Source organism: Lepus europaeus, chromosome 2 (genome assembly GCF_033115175.1).
Source record: "Lepus europaeus isolate LE1 chromosome 2, mLepTim1.pri, whole genome shotgun sequence".
Lineage (NCBI taxonomy): Eukaryota > Metazoa > Chordata > Mammalia > Lagomorpha > Leporidae > Lepus > Lepus europaeus.
In genome coordinates, this window is record NC_084828.1 from 25,509,673 (window position 1) to 25,525,032 (window position 15,360).

The following is a 15,360-nucleotide window of genomic DNA, read 5'->3' on the forward strand; positions in this document are numbered from 1 at the left end:
AGCAGTGATTGTTCAGGTGGTTGATTCCCTGCCATCCACATGGGAGGTTTTTTTCTTTTCTTTTTTTTTTTTTTATTTATTTTTGACAGGCAGAGTGGACAGTGAGAGAGAGACAGAGAGAAAGGTCTTCCTTTTGCCGTTGGTTCACCCTCCAATGGCCGCTGCGGTAGCGCGCTGCGGCCGGCGCACCGCGCTGTTCCGATGGCAGGAGCCAGGTGCTTCTCCTGGTCTCCCATGGGGTGCAGAGCCCAAGCACTTGGGCCATCCTCCACTGCACTCCCTGGCCACAGCAGAGAGCTGGCCTGGAAGAGGGGCAACCGGGACAGGATCGGTGCCCCGACCGGGACTAGAACCCGGTATGCCGGCGCCGCAAGGCGGAGGATTAGCCTGTTGAGCCACGGCGCCGGCCCACATGGGAGGTTTTGATGGAGTTTCTGGCTCCTGGCTTCAGTCTGGCCCAGCCTCAGGCTGTGTAGTGCTTTTTGGATTTGGGCAGCAGATAAGGACTCTATCTTTCTGCCTCTCCGACACTCAAGAAAAATGTCTTAAAAAAAAAAAAAAAAGCCTGTTAACTTTTTAATGGACTCAGTGGAAGTAACTTTCGAGTTCATCTTAAATTTTTTTTTACTGCTTCTTCTATTTGTTGGGACTACTTTATTTGCTATGCAAGGACGAAACACAATATTTATTTTGTACTTGTAGAATTTTTCCTTATAAAATTTGCATTGTATTGCAAAAGTGCTGGTTACTTTTCATAGCACATAGTATTTGTTACATATGGGCATTCACATTTATAAGATGTTCTATTCTGGGCTTCCTTGACTTGAAATTATACAAAGACCAGCAGAAGACTCTTCTTTAATAATTCACCAGTGAACTTCAAAGTCTGTGTAGGATTAACCCTATTAATAAAAAAAGTAGAAGAAAGATCCAGATGTAAATGACCTATCATGAAGGCACTGGGTTGAAATGAACTAGTAAGTCAACTCCAATGGTACATGTATTTACTTTGAGTAATCAGCACTTCATTTGCTAACTGCAGAATATTATATGCACTTCACCTAAAATATGTTGTAATTGGTTTTCCTTGAAAACTAAGAAAAAGTATCCTGAATAAAAATCTAGGTCTGAGATAAGTTGAGTAACTTGCTCAAGACCACACATCTTACATGTGGCAGAAAATGATTTGCAATCTCATTTTTTGACCTGTCTACTCCACATGCTTTTTCCTTGTCTCTTGTGAACAATCTCTGATAATGGAGACAAATCAGCCTCAACAATTTAACCAAGGTTGTAGTCTTCTCACAGTCTATGTCAATGCACTCATTCTGCAAAGGAGACTTTCACTTCTACAACTCTCCCTGATTCGGTGAGAGGATAAAAAGTGAGAACAAGGTTATATGCCTAAATGCTTTATGAGACTCTGCCCATTTTGCCTCAGGGAAAAATGCCAACATTAGCAGAACTATGCTGTTCCAGCTCAACAAGAAAAAATAAAGCCATTTAGGAAATTTTACAACTTTCCCCTCCAAACACTTTGCTGTGAGTATGCTAAAAATTATATTTTGTGTATCATATGTAATACTGAATGCCATGGTGCTTCTTTATTTTAGAATCAATAACCATCAGAAAGTAAGGAAAATGAGATCAAAGTAGACTGACCCAGTTTTCAAACAAATGATGGTTATAGAAGAAACAAAGGAAGTCAGAGGGAATGACACATTTCAAACTTAACAGACAGAGCAAAAGATGTTTAAAAGAGAAAACTACACAAAGGAAAATGTGCACAAAAGAAAACAGAAAAAAAAATGGCTCAAATTATCTAACAATTTTTTCCAAGTATAAGCCTGAAATAATTACTTAGAAAAGCATTCAAAGGGATCGAACATGAAACTAAAGACAATTGTTTTTGTTAAGTTTATTTTTTTAGTAAATTATAAGGGTGTAAGTTTCATTATGTATTACATTAAATGCATTGTCAGCTTAAACAAATCCCATAAAAGTGCTATAGAATAATGTTTTCAGTTCATTTCCCTTGTAACACAAATTATACTTCATGAAACTTTTGAAAAAAGCTGATCATCATGATTGTATTGTTGAAATACATCATCAAAAACAGTAAAGATTTTTATTTTAAGACAAGCTTCTCAGTTTCTCTTTAGAGAAAGTTTCTTTTTTATTGAATTTAAATTCAGAGAGAGAGAGAGAAACATAAAAGATAGATAGATAGATAGGTAGATAGATAGATAGATAGATACCTCCCGTCATTGGTTCATTCCCCAGATGGCTGCAATACACATGGCTGAGCCAGGCCAAAATCAATTTTCCAGGGCACAATTCAGGTCTCCTATGTGGGTAGCAGACACACTTTTACCTTCTATGGTTCACATGAGCAGGAAGCTACAATCATAAGCAAAGCAGTGCCTTAACTGCTGTACCAAACACTAGCCCTCATTTTCAAAATTCATATTTTTGTCATATTCATTTATTGAAGTTTGCTATAGAGTAAATGCTTGTGCCCTAACATGTGATGTTAGCCTCAATGTGATGGTGTTAGGAGACAGTCCTTCACCTCACAATCTTGTTAGTGCCTTAATAAAGGGGCACAAGATTCTCTCTCTTTCTCTCTCTGAACCACATGCTTTTCACCTTCACCCACCTGATCCTGTTGAATTTCAGCTCCCAGCCCCAGTATGTTTCTATGAGTAGGTCAGATGAGGTTGTTTGCAACTTGACAATAATAATTAAGCAAATCTTCAGAGTACCATTTATCGTGTAAATTTACTTATTAACTTGCTTTTATCTTAAATTATTAATATTATAAATTATGTTACATATTAACCAATATCACTAATTGGGGACAATTAATTACATTTATATATTGAATCATGAAGAGAAATATGGAATATTTAGATACTCTAAAGAGATAAGATCATATATGTAGCTTTCATATATATAATACTAAATTGTGGAAGTATGATTATACCTAACCTAGGTAAGGTATTTTTATAGTAACAAAAAATATACAGCATTAGAAAATACCAAGAACACTGTGCTGTGTTACAGTCATAGAATCAGGATATATTAGTTTCATTGTTGTCTCTGACAAAACTATTTGACCATCAGATAGTAATGTAAATCCTCAGTCCTTAAGTTACTGTTCCTTAAGATTAAGAGATAAACCTGCCCTGCATATACTGTGGTTTTAAAAACTGGAAATAGGCATGTATATGAGGTATATAAAGTAGTCAAATTCATACAGACAGGATTTTCTAGGTGGTTTCTTAGGTCACGGGGAAAGTTGTGTTTAATGGGCTTGCAATTTCAGTTTAGGAAGAGGAAGAAGTTCTGAGATGATGGACCATAGTGATGATTGCATAACAATATGAGTTTAATTACATCACTGAACCTAAAAAAATTTAAATGAACATAAAACATTTAAAAATAGTGAAATGGTAAATCTTATAAATGTTGATAACAACAAAAACTTATGAATAAATCCAAAACACCCCTATAAATACACTTATACTTATTTTTAAAAATATTTAGTATATTTTTTCATTATGCAGCTAACAGCTACTGTTAAACATATTTTAATTATTTCATCTAAGAATTATTATATTTTATCAATTTTGTCAACTTTTTGAAAATCCAGAAGAAAAATGAAATACTAAAAGCAAGTTATATTATGATTTATGGTTATAAAATATTTTCATTTCAAATCTATAACACAATTCTATATTGTTTGCATAAGCTCATTTCAATAAAGTTTCCAAAGCTCCACTTTAGAGACAGGAAAGCCTTGTATGACTGTTCTTAAATTCTCAAACACAAAATCACATCCTTCCTTAGTCATTTTGAGCTGTACCTTCTGGTCTTTTATGTTCCCTACTTATTTTCAGTTTCATCCACATTTTATTTCAGAACACTCCCAGTTTACAAAGGATTTGAGAGATTACTTCATCAATCCACTTACAATGTTCCCTAATTTTTACCATTTGCTCTAAACTGATAGGTAGCATTGCTGTTTCTCCTTTCCTCCTCTCCATTTCTAATATTCCTTCCACTCCTGTTATATGTGTGCCTACTAAACTTGAAAACCATGTTTTAAGTTTCTCACTCTTTACATTCTCTTTCCTGAAGATCTCATTTATTCACATGAATTCATATATCATCTTTCCAAGCAAATGTTTAAAACTGTATCTCAATCAGAGACTGCTCAGTTTTGATTATGCATTTGTAATAAGCAGGCTCATATTATGTCTGCAATAAGACACAATTAATTCATTATGCTTAGAAATGTACTTTCAAAACTTCTTTCCCCACCTGTCTTTTTTTCTGATTTTTATTTACATTATTATCCTAATTTCCCAAGGTCAAAATTTCTGATTCTCTAAATGTCCTTCAAATTTAATACCTACTTTCCAACATCCTGTCAAAGCATGTATTCGATACTCCATTCTTGTCTACATTCAATATTATCCTAGTTAAGTTGTTAACAGTTCACAGGGGTGAGATTTGCTCTTAGTAAGCCATCATTATTTATGTTTTTTTCAGCATTTTTATTCATTTGGTGTATTGCTGGATTCTATTCCAGCAACTCTACCATGGCCATACATAAATATAAATTATAAAATACAAGAATTGTATTTACTTTTAAATAAAATAATTAATGACTTTTTTTGCAAATCAAAAACTGAATTTAATTAATAATTAATAAAGATTTATAACCACATTGTATTACTCAACAAAACATTAAGAACAGTTTTACATTTATAAGGTAACACACTGATAATGATACCAGTGAAATTCTTATTGGCATTTTCTAAATCACTCTTGTACTTAGTAGGTATAATCCATTCACATTTACTATTTTCTTGCTTTTTCTTCACAATTTTCTTTCTCCACTCAATTCCACTGTCCACTATGTGACCTCTTATCTCTGCTGACTACTCTTCCATCAGTAGTTACTGTCTGTCATATTCATGTTTCAATTTGTTTACACAGCATTTTGAGACACTGAAAGGTTTTGGTATTGCTGTTTAATAATTTATGTGTTTATATCTACTATCCTCAATGGGATTTTTCATAAGTTGATTATAAATAAAATACTAGATTATGCATGAAAATACTTCAAAAATTCATAGAAAAAGAGAAGTAAAAGATAAATTAATCTTGGTGCAAAAAATTTTGGAACACATTTTTTATGCACATATTTTCCTTGAACTTTTGGATGGCTCTTTGAATATTATATGTATTAAGTGTACAGTGTGTATGTGTGTCTGTGTATATTTCACATTTTATAGATTTTAATGCATAACACTTTATCTATAAATTTGTCATTATTAATATTAATTGTCAATAAGATGCCAATTTTTAAAGATAATTCAAACTCTGAAATGGGGAAATAAAATCGAAAATAACAGGAACTGAAGCATTTAGAATAATAACAAATCCAAAGTATCTGAAGAGGTAAAATAATCTTCAAGTTTTAGCCTGAGTAAGTATCTCAAAAGCCCAAGAAGTTGTTAAAATTCTATAGATGAGCTGTTCATTTCTGTTTTATTGTTTATTATTTGGCCTTCATGGGAATGTGTCTGGGACCTTATTTCTGTAAGCTCTCCAAGGGTCTATGAAATAGAATGTCATCAGATTTTCTTGTACTAGACAATAATGTCACTTGTTCAGTTTGACATTGTGACTATTTTTGTATTCAAAAATTTACTCAGATTTCTTAATAAGAGAGCCTTTGGCTATACACACACATGCAGACATGCACACATACACACAAAGTAAGCCACCGTAGTTAACAGTGTACGTGCAGGTAATTGCAGTATATTTTATTACATGAGCAATGACAGAAAAGAAACACAGAGACACTATAAAAAAGAATAGTCTCTGGAAGTCATAGCTGGATTTTTATATAAAACTTCCCAGTAGACATGGAGAGAGGCTCAAAATGAGAAAAACAAAATTCAATCTGATGTTTCTTTTTTTTTAATCTTTTGGTTTCTATCCCTAGAGAATTTCTTATTTTGACATGTATCACATTCCTGTAGTGAACAGTAGTTATATCAGGGTAATTACTTAGTACTATTTTCTTTCCTATATTCCATTTTAGAATTTCTCAAAATGGCTGTGAATAGAAGAGTCAGTAAGAAGTATTTGGAAACACATGGGTGGAGAATTATCACGTTAATAAAACTTACCTATGGCAAACAGGCGCCATTAGAATATGGCTACCCAATGAAAGGAAAGGCTCTTTACTACAAGAGGAAAATACAAATTCTTTTTTAGCTTGTATTTTATATTGTGGGAAACATTTAAATTAAGATAGGAGGATATAGAGAAAACATTTTTAATCTTAAGTACCTTTCTATAATTTTCAAAGTTGAATATTTTATTCAGCTACAATTTATATATCTTTTCACTTAGAAAGTAATCTGACATAGCACACAACAAAAGACAAATCAGCATTGATTAAGTTTTAATAAATAACCCATTATTATTTATAAATTAGTAAATTTAGCCGTCGCCATGGCTTAACAGGCTAATCCTCCGCCTTGCGGCGCCAGCACCCCGGGGTTCTAGTCAGCAAGATGGCCGCAGTGGCCATTGGAGGGTGAACCAATGGCAAAAAGGAAGACCTTTCTCTCTCTCTCTCTCTCTCTCTCTCTCTCTCACTATCTACTCTGCCTGGCAAAAAATAAAAAAATAAAAATAAAAAAAATAAATTAGTAAATTTAACATGTTTCAGACTGAGGACAAAACACAAAAAGTTCACTAAACCTTCTTGAATTTCATTGGGTTGATGAATATTTTTCACAGTGAATAGAATAAATCATGTGCAATTTACTTATAGGGCTTATCATCCAATTAAATCAGCTTTTTAGTCAGATAAAACTGACCCTTAAAATTACATAGAGCCAGCATTAACAAAAGGCATTCTGGGATGGTATTCGGCCATGGAAATAGGACAGCACATGTAGATTTTACTGTGAGCAACACAGTTAAGCTAGCAGTAAAGAAAGCAAAGATTACTGTGTAAAAAAAGAAAACATTATAGAAATACATAAATTTCCTTCAAAACTGGAATACAAACAATTTTAGAGATACTTGGTAACTTTTGTTACTTGAAGAATGATACAAAAGTGAAAAGCAATAGGGAAAAGGTGTCAGCCCTTACATAACAATGCAGTACATGAATACTACAGGATGATGTTTCATTGTTATTCTGGGAATAAATAATCATTCAAACATTATTTGCTTATGGGTGTTTTTTGTTTTATGTTTCTTTATATCAACTTTGGATCATGATGCACTGCACCATGACTGCCGAATGGAAAAAGTAATAAACCTACATCTATTATATTAATAAAAAATGAATCAAATATTTAACATCTTTTGGAAGGTTCAGCTTTAAAAAAACAATCCGATTTATTTTCTTCTTCATTATCTTCAATTTTAGAATGAACTTATTACTATTTTGTTTATCCATATTAAAACTTAAACTGGATACCAAATAACTATCACAATGCTTTCCATAACTGTATAGAATTGGTTGTAATTCTAATTGAAATAGCTGAAAGGAAGTGAGTACTTATAGATGAGAGTATTTAAAATTATACAGTAAGAGGTATGTCTTTTGGTGTAGTGGTTAAGGTGAGGGTTAGGATACCTGCAACTATAATGGAGTAACTGGGTTTAGAACTTAGCTCCATTTTCCACTACAACTTTCTGCTAATGTGCTCCCTGGGAGGCTCATTTGATTGGGTCTCTGCCACCTTTATTGTAGACTTGCATCCGGTTCTTGGCTCCTGGTTTTGGCCTGACTCAGCCTCATCTCTCCCAGGCATTTCATGAATGAATCAGTGAATGGGAGACACTCTTCTCTTTCTCGCTCTCTGTGCCCTTTTCTCTCTCTGTTCCTTTTTGTCTTTTTGCCTTTCAAACCATTCAAAATAAATAACTAAAGGGATTCAATGAAAATAAAATTATAACTAATAAAGACACGCCTTACATTTTTATTTAGGTGTTCTACACCTACTCTGGCTTGGCATCACTTCTCCTTGCATTCAGATGGTTACTGAGTGCCCTATTATGCAGCATTCACTATGTCACACAAATAATTCAGGATTGTGGAGTTGAATGCATTCATACACTTTCACAAAGCACCATTTTCTTTATTTTTAAGATTTATTTTGTTTATTTGAAGGATAGAGTTACAGAGAGAGCCAGAGGCAGAGAGAGAGACAGACACAGACAGAGAGAGAGACAGAGAGAGAGGTCTTGCATCCACTGGTTCACTCCCCAGATGGCTGTAACAGCCAGAGCTGGGCTAATCCGAAGCCAGGAGCTAGGAGTTTCTTCTGGGTCTTCCACGTAGTGCAGGGGTCCAAGGAATTGGACCATCTTCTACTGCTTTCCCAGGCCATAGCAGAGAGCTGGATCAGAAATGGAGCATCTGGGACTTGAACTGACACCCATATGGGATGCTGGCCCTATTTTCTGGCAAGGGTATTCTAATAAAGATTAATTCAAAGATAAAAATCTGCTTGTAAAATAAGCTTCCTGCTAAAGTGCTTAGGAAGCAGCAAATGTTGGCTCAAATACTTGAGTACCCGCCTCTGTGGGACATTCAGATGGAGTTCTTGGCCCCTGGCTTCAGCCTGACCCAGCCTTGCCATGTGGGAAGTGAACCAGAGAAAAAAGGATTTCTCTCTCTCTCTCTCTCTCTCTCTCTCTTTCCATTTTAAAATAAATAAATAAATTTTTGAGTTTTCCTTTGTTTCTTGAATTATGCTAACCAAATTTGAGTATCAAATTCAACATGAAGTTAATCACTGTCTAAATGTTTTAATAGATAAAATACAATTATATTAATTATAATAGTAACTATTATATTTATATATTATATAAATCTATATATTTAATATTATGTATATAATATATAAATAGTTGTATATTTGATAATTTATATATTAATGTATTTAATATATAAATATTCATATATTTTATATAATATTATAACTATTATAATTAATAGGTATTTCCATCCTTCAATTAATAATCCCTTTCCCTGGAAGTTCAGGCAATTCCTCCAATATAACAAGCTACAAGAAGATGTAGAATTCTGCTCCTATCATCCTAAAAAATTGCATAGTTTTTTGTCTCATGTAGTCATCCTGAAAACAAAATGACTTTTTTTAGTAGGTCTTATCAGCTCAATACTATGTAAACTCTGGCTACTAAAGGCTATCTCATCTTAATCTTCTGTTTTGTTCATAAATAATCCTTTTCTTTTTTTTTTTATTTGGGAGACAGAGGGAGTTCCCATCCCCTGGCTTTTCCCCAAATGCCTGCAAAATGCCACAGCCAGGAGCCAGAAAGTCAATAAAGTTTCCCACATGGGTGGCCAGAGCCCTATTACTCAAGTTATCACCAGTGCCTCCTAGAGTCTGCATTATCTGGAAGCTGCACCAAGGAGTCAGCCAGTGCTGCACACTTCAGATATTGGACCAGGTACTCCAATATGGGATATGCGCTTCTTAAACACTGAGCCAAATTCCCACTCCTTTATTTTATGTATTTATTTATTTTTTTAATTTATTTAAGGCAGAGAGAGAGAGAATGAATCTTCCTTTAGCTGGCTCACTCCTCAAATGCCTGCAACAGCTGGTTTGGACCAAAACTAAGTCAGAGTCAAGACCTCTCTCTGGGTCTCCCATGCAGGTGGTAGGGACCCAAAGGTGCATACGGTGTGATAATACAAATATTCAATGTGTGAAGAAAATATTAGGCTAGTTGGCATTTCTATTAAACATTTTTTAAATTGATTAAATATTTCAAAATTGCATAAATTTGGGGGTAGTATGACATTTTCTTTTTTGTAGAAAAGCTTTATGTTTATTTTCACAAATAAGAATTCAAAAAGTCAAAATGCTTGTACTTAATGCTTTTTGTTTCTCAAACACGGGAGGTAAAACAAAACTATTTAAAATCAATAGACCAAAATCAGTGACTATCCCACAAACCAGAGTAGAATTTTATCCAGTTCTTTGAAAGATCATAAATTTATTCCTATGGAAACTGTACACAAATTAGGTATAACATATATAGTCTATTCCTTGCTTTTAAAGATACCTTTACTTATCATACAAATTCTGGACCTGATTTTTTGTAAAACCATTTAAATAAAGAAAATAAAGATTTTTTAAAAATATATCTAAAATTTTATCAAATAAACATGCAGATAAAACTGTAAAAAAATTCTTTACACAATGAAGTTTAATATTTATGCTGAACAGAAGGAGAAGAATCTTTAAGTGTGCTGAATTTCTACATGTTTGAATTCAAAATATTTAAATTGTGTTTGTGCAAAATACTGTGAAAAGGATTTTTTTAATATAATTATCAATTTATTATACTATTTATGTTAGTTAAGGGCACATTTTGAACTTTTAGGGTAAACATTGAAGGGGTAGCGATAAGAATCATTTAGTGATGAGCTAAGTAGAAGAAAATTCATCAACAAAAAATACTAAAGCCAGAGATAAAAAAATTATATGAATATAAAATTAACAAGATAGTTGAATGAAATGCTAACATATCAGTAATTGTATTAATATAAATGAATTAATATTCAGCTTAAAATGGAATATTTCTTATACTATATTAGCAAATAAGCATATGCATCTGACATCAAAAAATGCCTAAAATATGAAGACAAAACCAGCTGAAAATAAAATGTTTTCAAAAATACAAGCAAACAGCAAAGAACATAAAGCTGGTATATATAATCTTGAAAAATACCTTAAAAGGCAAGAGTGATACATTTTTAAAATTTCAAAATTCAAATTTAAAATTTCAAAATTGCACAAATTTGGGGGTAGTATGACATTTTGATATATATAAACAATGTGTATTGATCAAATCAGAGTAATTATTTCTTTTTCTTTCTTTTTTAATTTTATTTAGCTGACAGGTAGAGTTATAGAAATGAGAGAGAGAGAGACAGACAGACAGAGAAAAAGGTCTTCCTTCCATTGGTTCACTCCCCAAATGGCCGCTATGGCCACTGCTGCACTGATCCCAAGCCAGGAGCCAGGTGCTTCTTCCTGGTCACCCATGGGGGTGCAGGGGCCCAAGCACTTGGGCCATCCTCCACTGCCCTCCCAGGCCACAGCAGAGAGCTGGACTGGAAGAGAAGCAACTGGAACTAGAACTGGCACCCATATGGGATGCCGGTGCCACAGGTAGAGGATTAACCAAGTAAGCCACAGTTCTGGCCCCTCTTTTCCATTTCTTTATCATGAGAGCCTTTGAACATGTCTTATTTGCTCAGAAAATCTATAGTAAGTTATAGTGAACTATCGTCACCACCCTGTGTGTTGGTACTTTAATCTTCTTGACAAAGAGTGGCAGTGTGTGGTTGATGAAAATCCCTATTTTTCACCTTGTTATAAGTTAGTCAGGACTCTTATGTTGTATTCTCTTTAGCCATGATTAGGATGTGTGGAAAGATCTGAATATGTGTAGACTTTTCAATACAAACTTACTCTCTTCTGGAAATTTAGAAGATGTTGTAAACACAAAAATCTTACTCTTGAAGTAGAATGTGATTTCTTTCATCAAAGAAGTTGGGCCTTATAAATATAACATTTTTGGAAGATGAGGAATCATTTTTCCTGAGTGTATCCCTGACCTAAATCCTCATTTCTGTACTAGTATACAGAATTCAACCTCTCTATTATAATCAAATTTAACAAGCCGAGTGTCCTATATTTCATAATTCCCTTGATTATACAAACATATACAAACACATATTTGTTTTTGTGTTCATCAGAAAGTAACTATTCTAGAGATACAACCTGTCACTTATTTGTTTTTAATGCTATCATATGTACATGGAATATTTTATGCAAGACGTGTTTTCTATTTTTACAGTAATTTAAGATAATTTTATGTAATTATATGAAAATGGGAAAATTATTTTATATTTATACAAAAACAAGCTTACTAGTGTTTGAGAGGTAACTTTAGATAAGTAGTGTATTTAAAGAATGTATATAATATTTTGGATTTCAACTTAAGAGTAATAATACCAAGATTTAAAACTTCCTAATGTCTTATACAAAAGAATAATTGAGTGAAATATTACAAAATACTTATTCTTGGGGAAATTAATATCATTCTTTTTTTTTTTTTTTTGACAGGCAGAGTGGATAGTGAGAGAGAGACAGAGTAAGGTCTTCCTTTTTGCCGTTGGTTCACCCTCCAATGGCCGCTGCGGCCGGCGCATCGCGCTGATCCAAAGCCAGGAGCCAGGTGCTTCTCCTGGTCTCCCATGCAGGTGCAGGGCCCAAGGACTTGGGCCATCCTCCACTGCCTTCCTGGGCCATAGCAGAGAGCTGGCCTGGAAGAGGGGCGACCGGGATAAACTCCGGCACCCCAACCGGGACTAGAACCCGGTATGCCAGCGCCACAAGGCGGAGGATTAGCCTGTTAAGCCACGGCGCCAGCCAATATCATTCTTGTTTAAGAAAGATTATTTGCCATAAAATTTATACTCATAATATTCACTATTATACTTCTCATTTTTATATGTAAGCATGGTCTGTAGTTCCCTACTTTATAAACATTTATGAAGAAACTATTTTGGGGGCCGACGCCATGGCTTTCACTTGGTTAATCTTCCACCTGCAGTGCCGGCATCCCATATGGGTGCTGGTTCTAGTCCCAGTTGCTCCTCTTCCAGTCCAGTTCTCTGCTGTGGCCCTGGAGGGCAGTGGAGGATGGCCCAAGTGCTTGGGCCCTGCCCCCTCATGGGAGATCAGGAGGAAGTACCTGGTTCCCGGCTTCGGATCAGCGCAGCGCTGGCTATAGCTGCCATTTGGGGAGTGAACCAATGGAAGGAAGACCTTTCTCTCTGTCTCTCTCTCTCTCTCACTCTCTCACTGTCTATAACTCTACCTGTCAAATAAATTAAAAAAAAAAAGAAACTATTTTGGCTTATATGAGTATTTTTCAGTAACGCACTTTAAATTGAAGTATTATTCTTCTTCTCATTCCAGGTTTAAAGATAGATCACTTCATCTGACAATTGGTTTTTGAATTTACATGTACTATCTGGTGAAATTTAAGCAAATTTAATATTTAAACTGATAAATGCAAAACATTTTTATAAATTGCTTATCCAGATAGGAAATTTTTGATACCAGTTAATTGGATGCACATTCTTAATGACAAAAAGTAGCATTTAGATAATATTTAGGAAATATTTTTGGAAGTTTGAGCACCTTCAATATGCTACAGTTATGTTGTGTTTCTTTCATACCTCTAAGGTCAAATAAGTACATTCAAGTACATTAAGACACCGACCTCAGAACATCTAATGTTAAACACTCATCATAATATCTAGCTTATATTTCATATATTTGTCTAAGTTTTATATGTGAATACACACTTTTAACATGTAAAAGACTGGTTCTATTATAACCATAAATTTCTTTTGGACATTTAAATGAAGGACAGAACAATAGAAAAGTCAACAATCAAGTTATACTTTTACAAAAATAATTTTACCATTTACTCTGTTTCAAGAATCAATTGTTTTGTGCAGTGGCACTATCAATAGCTTGGCAGAGGATCAGGAAGTGGTTTAACAGCTACATTACCTATGAGCTGATAATATTCTATAACACTAATAGTGATAGCATTAAACAAATAATGATTTGAAATAAATGCCTTAAAGACAATATATATTATGGCAAATAATATCCATTGTCATGAATACCATATATTCATGATCCAAATCAGGTACTATTTTTAAATATACTGATAATTACTAACAAAATTATCTTAAAGCCTAATCCCTATTTTCTGGCAAGGGTATTCTAATAATGATTACATTCAAAGATAAAAATCTGCTTGTAAAATAAAGCATTCATTAACTTAGAAAGGCCATGCAAAATTCATCAGCAAAATATGAATCATTTGTAACATTCAGAATTCTGCAAAACTGCATTGAGAATTCATAGAAAACTATAAAAATTGCATTGATAATACCCCATGAGAAAATGTTGTCCTTGTGTCCCTTATTTGAAATTCACTCACTGATCACAGGGACACCAAAACAAGGACACTCCCCACTCAGTAAATCTGGAGACAGGTCGTACCAACATCTGTTCTCCATATACCTATTTAATGAGGTCATTTGGTACACATACCATGCACTGGGGAGTGCTTAATTTTTAGTAGGACCATTAATCTGCAAAAAGTTGGGGAATTAAAATTACCTTTGAATTGAAATAGAATACTCCATTGTCTAATTTATTCAAATTTATTGACATAAGCATTTATGTAGAAAGCATTTTGTAATTAGCTAAGAATAAATATATTAGGCATAGAACACATTGCTGTCAAAAAAACCAAGCACTTTTGTAACCTTGAAAATCCAGGAGCTAGGAGCTTCATCTGGTTCTCCTTCATGGATGGCAAAGCCCCAAACACTTGAGCCATCTTCCATTGCTTTTCCAAAGCCATAAGCAGGGAGCTGCACAGGAAGTGGAGCAGCTCAGACACAAACACGCAGCAATATGGGATGCCAGTGTCACAGATGGAGGCCTTACACACTACACTATAATGTCGGATTGCAACTTTATGTTGATATGGTTTTCATTAATCATGATGACTTTTATAATATGATTTTTTAAGATTATTTATTTGAAAGTCAGAGTTACAGAGAGGCAGGCAGAGAGGCAGAGAGAGAGAGAGAGAGAGAGATCGATCTTCCAACTGTTGGTTTACTCCCTGATGGCCGCAATGGCTGGAGCTGTCCCGATCCATAGCCAGTAGCCAGGAGTTTCTTCGGATCTCCTATGTGGATGCAGGGGCCCAAGGATTTGGGCCATCTTCCCCTGCTTTCCTAGGCCATAGAGAGAGCTGCATTGGAAGTGGAATAGTAGGGACTCAAACCGGCACCCATATGGGATGCCAGCACTGTAGGCAGCGGCTTAAAGTTTCCCAGATAATCTATATTTAATAAAGTTCTACCACACTCTTTATTATACCTGGTTTCTTATTTTGAAGACAAAGTCTGATGATAACCATTATTACTTTGAAATGTAGTATTCTTGTGACACGGTGATTAAAACCAGAATCTTATAACTTGATTATTTAAAAACATCATGGGGCCAGCTCTGTGGCGTAGCAGGTGAAGCCGTCACTGAAAGGATAAAATGGTTCCATTCAGACAATGGATTGAGAGTTTCTCTGCTTTTATATACATATATATGTATATATATGTTATATAATATATATTATACTTAATTTCTAATTTAAAATAGCAACATTTTGATA

The 15,360-nt window shown here is 34.3% G+C and overlaps 1 protein-coding gene across 1 annotated transcript in view; it reads right to left on the minus strand.

Annotated features, from left to right (window-relative positions):
* NCAM2 (neural cell adhesion molecule 2) overlaps positions 1-15,360 on the minus strand; it is a 576,480-nt gene that overhangs the window by 505,450 nt on the left and 55,670 nt on the right. The window lies entirely within an intron of this gene.